The sequence below is a fragment of the Desmodus rotundus genome, chromosome X, assembly GCF_022682495.2.
Source record: "Desmodus rotundus isolate HL8 chromosome X, HLdesRot8A.1, whole genome shotgun sequence".
Classification (NCBI taxonomy): Eukaryota; Metazoa; Chordata; class Mammalia; order Chiroptera; family Phyllostomidae; genus Desmodus; species Desmodus rotundus.
Window position 1 is genome coordinate 3393016 of NC_071400.1, and position 6000 is coordinate 3399015.

Below are 6000 nucleotides of genomic sequence, written 5' to 3' on the forward strand. Positions count from 1 at the left end.
AAAGAGAGTAAGTAACCTCTTACTTTAGATGTAGGATCTTTCAGAAACCCTTTACCCTCTTCTCCCCAACACCCCTAAGCATTTTTGTCTATTCTTGTCCAATGGGGTAGCTCATCCAGTATGGTGAATATAATCTGCAAACTCTGTTTTTTTTTCAAGATCTAAACAAAATGCTTTTTATTATAAATTATACAAAATCAAAACTCCAAAGAAGTACAGCTTATAAAATTCACTGACATTATATTTTAAAATAACACTAATTAGTTTTATTTAAATCTGAGTTAGTACAATATAATATCATTTATATTTACTAATACCAAAAACAACCACAAGCACATTAATACTTGATAGAATTTTAGTGACTGATAATCTGTACATATCAGACAGCAGCCAATTAAAATATCAGTATAGCTTTCATCCATCAAAGAAAATATTTTATTCAAGCTCCCAAAACAAACTTGAGAAGTTATGTTGGGTTTGAATGGAAGAAAAAGGCCCAGTTAAAATATGGAAATGAAATTTTCATTTGGTGAAAGCTGAAATTAGTGTATACATTCTAATCAAAGATCTATCTTCTGTGGCATTTTTCAAGTTTTTAAAAGTCTATTAGGCCAAACCCTTAGCTGACTTCACTGCTTTTGCTTTGCTTTCCCCCTTCCCTTTCTCTTGCACTGCCTTCAGCCTTTTTCCTTCCCTCTGGTTCATCCATATGGGGTACCGTCCATGCTGGTCTAGAAGACTCTTTTTGTTTTTCTTAATATTAGTCTCCATTTTCATATCATCTCTCTCATCTTTCACCAAACACAAGGTTTTCTCTTCATGGTTGGGGACCACCACAGTTCCTATCTCTTGAACATCTTTCATCAAAACATCATTATCTATTTTAAGAATACTTGTAAGTCTGCTAAGCTCCTTCGGGGCATTCTTTTCTCTCTTTTCAGAATACATGTTCCTTTTCCACTTACTCCATAAGCTTTTACCCATATTTTATCCAAAAAGGCTCACCAGTCACAGTCCACATGCTCATGGTGACCAGAAGTCCTCAAATCTGTTTTTTTGATAGGCCAAATGACTTGACTAATTGACAGAACTTATAAATGGTTATACTGAATTAATCAGTTGTAAGGCAGGACCAACCTGTTGTTAGACTGGATTATCTGTTTGACTGAAGTAATTGCTTCATTGAATTGAATGTCAGAATGTTTCCTTGATCAAACGGACTTAATTTTTTGTATTGACTTGAAAAATGGACTTGACTGTTTGTAGGACTGAATCACCTCTTTCCTTGCTGGAGACAACCAACTGATATGTTCAATCTGAATGGTTCATTTGATAACGCTTTGTTGACCATTAGCAAACTTGGAAAAGAGTTACATAATACAACATTTTAATCTCCTTGGAGTATAGGAGGTCAAAAGGAATAACTCTGAACTGAGAATCTGATTGAGAACTTTGGGATTCCAGAAACCACATGTCTTCTCTCTAGGCCTATTAACTTTACACAGAGAAGCCCATTGGTCCGATGAATTGGAGACTTGTGCCACACTTCTCTTTTAGGAGAGTGCAGTCTTCCAAGAGCAACATCAGCTCTCTGCTGGGCACTGGCTTATTCTTGGAACCAGATGAAAAAGTTAAAATTAGTTATTGGGAATTGTGTGTGATCTGCAGAAGCAACTGAAGTAAGTCATTTGAAAAGTAGCATTAGAAATAAGTGCATCGGAGGAGGGTAGAGAAAAACACATGCTAAAAATATACTTAGAATTTATTGCAAGCATAAATTCATCATAACAGACTACTGGAAACCAAACACAACTACCGGTATTCTTATCTGCTGGCAGATGAATGGCTGGGATACAGATGAGGCAATCAGTGTTAGTCCAATGTAGTGAATTCTCATCTTTGGATCTCATCTTTGGATCAATTTTTCTAGAGGAAGCCATTGGATGAACTCTTTTCCTCTCCCTTTCTAGGTCCATTCTCCCAGAATTTAAAAAAGGACTCAAATATCTTTCATCCTTTCATAGTTAATCCTCCATGCAAATTGTCATTTTGAAATCCTCTGTTATTTTGAGAGATAGTAAATATCTTTCATCCTGGGTAGTCTATGACTTTAGTATTAATAAGGACTGATGGTTCCACCTATACTACAAATCCAAATGTCTAAAAATCAAACACATTTACTTTCTGTATATAGCTCATCCCTTCTGGACTTCCCTTCCATGTCAAGTTCTCTATGATAACCTTTGAACAGAATTTGGGAAACTGTAATAAGATATGTTAATCAAGATGAACTGGCTCAAGGGAATTCATTCACCCTTTATGTAACTCTGAGAGGTGATAAGCATAAAAAGCTCTCCCCAACTTCTTGTTCTTTGGATCTCTTGCTGACTCAATGGAGCTTTGACAATTGGCTTTCTTATCAGGAAGGAGGGCAGTGGAACAGAGAAGATCACCAGGAATTAATTGGAAAAAAGATTTTGGGGAACCCCTCATATCACACCTACTTGGCGGGAGTTGGATCTTACATTAGAAAAATGTAAACTTGGAACTGTCCCTGGTTGCTGGGGCAAATTCACAAAGTTTCCAAATAAATGAAAATGCACTCAATCTTGAGGACCAGATGACATACCTTCAGTGTTTGGAAAGTTCTCAAGAGTTGGACATATGTATGACATTTTGGGTAGATTGAGAGGCAAATCTATCTCTGAGGATGCTGGGCTTTAACTTTCAGGGCTTGTACAGCCATCAAATGTGGACAGCTGCTGTCTTTACTGGATGAGTAACATGATAGTCACTGCCACAATCATGTTACCAATAAGTGGAAAAACATTGCTGACACTTGTTGAATATCTTCCACATGCCAGGTAATATTTTAAGCATTTTTAAATTTTTAAATAATTTTATTGTTGTTCAAGTACAGTTGTCTGCATTTATCCCCTATTACTCCCCCCCACCCCAGCCATCCCCACCTCCCTCCCCTGCTTCCATCCCCCCTTGGTTTTGTCCATGTGTCCTTGATAGTTGTTCCTGAAAACCCTTCCCCACTTCCCCCCATTATCCCCTCCCACCTCCCCTCTGATTACTGTCAGATTGTTCTTAATTTCAATGTCTCTGGTTCTATTTTTCTCACTTGTTTGTTTTGTTGATTAGGTTCCACTTATAGGTGAGATCATATGGTATTTGTCCCTCACCACCTGGCTTATTTCGCTTAGCATAATGCTCTCCAGTTCCATCTGTGCTGTCACAAAGGATGGGAGCTCCTTTCTCTCTGCTGCGTAGTATTCCATTGTGTAAATGTACCATAGTTTTTTGATTCATTCATTTACTGATGGGTACCTAGGTTGCTTCTAGCACTTGGCTATTGTAAATTGTGCTGCTATGAACATTGGGGTGCATAGGTTCTTTTGGATTAGTGTTTCAGGGTTCTTAGGGTATAATCCCAGCAGCAGAATTGCTGGGTTAAAAGGCAGTTCCATTTTTTGTTTTTTGAGGAAATTCCATACTGTTTTCCACAGTGGCGGCACCAGTCTGCATTCCCACCAAAAATGTACTAAGGTTCCCTTTTCTCCACATCCTCTCCAACACTTGTTTGTTGCTTTCTTTATGATGGCCATTCTGACCAGTGTGAAGCAGTATCTCATTGTGGTTTTAATTTGCATCTCTCTGATGGCTAGTGATGCTGAGCATCCTTTTATATGTCTCTGGGTGCTCTGTATGTCCTGCTTGGAGAAGTGTCTGTTCAAGTCCTTTGCCCATTTTTTAATTGGATTGTTTGTCTTCCTGGTGCAAAGTCATGTGAGTTCTTTATATATTTTGGAGATCAGGCCCTTCTCTGAGGTATCATTGGCAAATATATTTTTGCATACAGTTGGTTCCCTTTTCATTTTGCTGATGTTTTCTTTAGCCCTGCAGAAGCTTTTTATTTTGATGAAGTCCCAATTGTTTATTTGTTCCTTTATATCCCATGCTGTAAGGGACATATCAGTGAAAATATTACTGCATGGAATATCTGAGTTTTTCCTGATTATGTTCCCCTCTAGGACTTTTATGATGTCATGACTTATATTTAAGTCTTTTATCCATCTTAAGTTTATTTTTGTGTATGGTGTACCTCGGTGGTGGACTTTTTTTGGCATGTAGCTCTTCAGCTCTCCCAACGCCATTTTTTGAAGAGGGTATTTTTACTCCATTTTATACTTCCGCCCCCTTTGTTGAATATTAATTGACCATAGATTCATGGATTTATTTCTCAGCTCTCTATTCTCTCCCATTGATCTATGTGTCTGTTCTTATGCCAGTACCACACTGTTTTGATTACAGTGGCCTTGTCATGTAGTTTGATATCAGGCATTGCAATACCTCCAGCTGTAATCTTTTCTCAAGATTGCTGAAGGTATTTGAGGTCTTTTTTAGTTTCATATAAATTTTTGGAATATTTGTTTAGACTGTGAAATATGCCATTGGTATTTTAGTAGGAATTGCACATTCTATATAGATTGCTTTGGGTAGTATGGATGTTTTGATGCTGTTTATTCTTCTAATCCATGAACACGGTATAAGCTTCTATTTACTTGTGTTTTCTTTAATTTCTTTCCTTAGTGTTGTGTCATTTTCTGAGAACAGGTCTTTTACCTCCTTGGTTAGGTTTATTCCTAGGTACATTAGTTTTCTTATTACTATAGCAAATGGGATTTTTTTCCTGATTTTTGTTTCTGATATTTCATTGTTGGTGTACAAAAATGCCTTCAATTTCTAAATATTGACTTTGTATCCTGCTGTTTTGCCAAACTCACGTATTAGGTCGAGTAGTTTTTTGGTGGAGTCTATAGGGTTTTCTATGTATACTATTGTGTCATCTGCAAACAGTGACAGTTTTACTTCTTCCTTTCCAATTTGGATGCCTTTTATTTCTTTTTCTTGTCTGATCACTGTCGCTAGGACTTCCAATACTATGTTGAATAGAAGTGGTGAAAGCAGACATCCTTGTCTTGTTCCTGATCTTTGGGGGAAAGCTTTTAGTGTTTGCCCATTGAATATGATGTTGGCTGTAGGTCTCTCATATATGGCCTTTATTATGTCGAGGAATGCTCCCTCTATTCCCACTTTGCTGAGTGTTTTTATAGTATATGGGTGCTGTGCCTTATCAAATGCTTTTTCCACATCTGTTGATATGATCATGTGATTTTTGTCTTTCCTTTTGTTTATGTGACGTATTACATTTATTGATTTGCAGATATTGTACCATTCTTGCATCCCTGGGATGAATCCCAGTTGATCATGATGTACGATCTTTTTAATGTCAACTAACCTTTTCACCCCTTGGTAAAGTTAAGTGTATGAAATCATAGATAAAAATAGTTCATTATTTTATGGCTCATTCTTCTCTTTCTAATACACTATACATAGTAGTTGGAAAAATTCAGTCATGCATTGGATATGGCTCCCTATTAGATACCCAGAGCTGTGTCTTTATTCCTTTTGGTTTTCAGAGCCTTGCTAGGTAGAATTTCATGCCACATAAACTTAGAACCATTAAGATTCAAAGGAACAGGCTGTAAAAGTCAAGTTCATTTTTCCCCTAGTATTAAGATGATATCCAGTAGAGGAATTGCAGCCGGTAGATAGAGAGATAGAACTCAATTTACTCTTTTAGACTTAGTAATAGCCCTTCGGGAAATCTTTAGACTGACTCCTCAAAGAAATCTGCTCAAAATCTGTTCTGGAAGATTTTCGGTCAGGTTCAGTTCTGGAAAAAGACTATTGATTGTGGACAACTGCTTTTTTTTTTGTCCTGACTCAGAGGCTTTTGCCACAGGGCTGTAACTTATAACCCCAGCTTGCCTTTATTTTATGGCCAAATGGTGATTTCTGACCCAGATATTTTTCATACCTTTAGATATAAAGGTTGTGTTATATCCTTGGCTTTCTTGGAAGAGGATGAAGTTAGTAGAAATGCAATGAGGGTGAAAATCCATGGTACATTTAATCCATTGCTTAGTT

General features: G+C 37.1%; 1 pseudogene; it reads right to left on the minus strand.

The window, feature by feature from the left end:
- Positions 1-606: 606 nt before the first annotated feature.
- Positions 607-984, minus strand: LOC112317925 (protein LLP homolog pseudogene; annotated as a pseudogene).
- Positions 985-6000: the final 5016 nt, after the last annotated feature.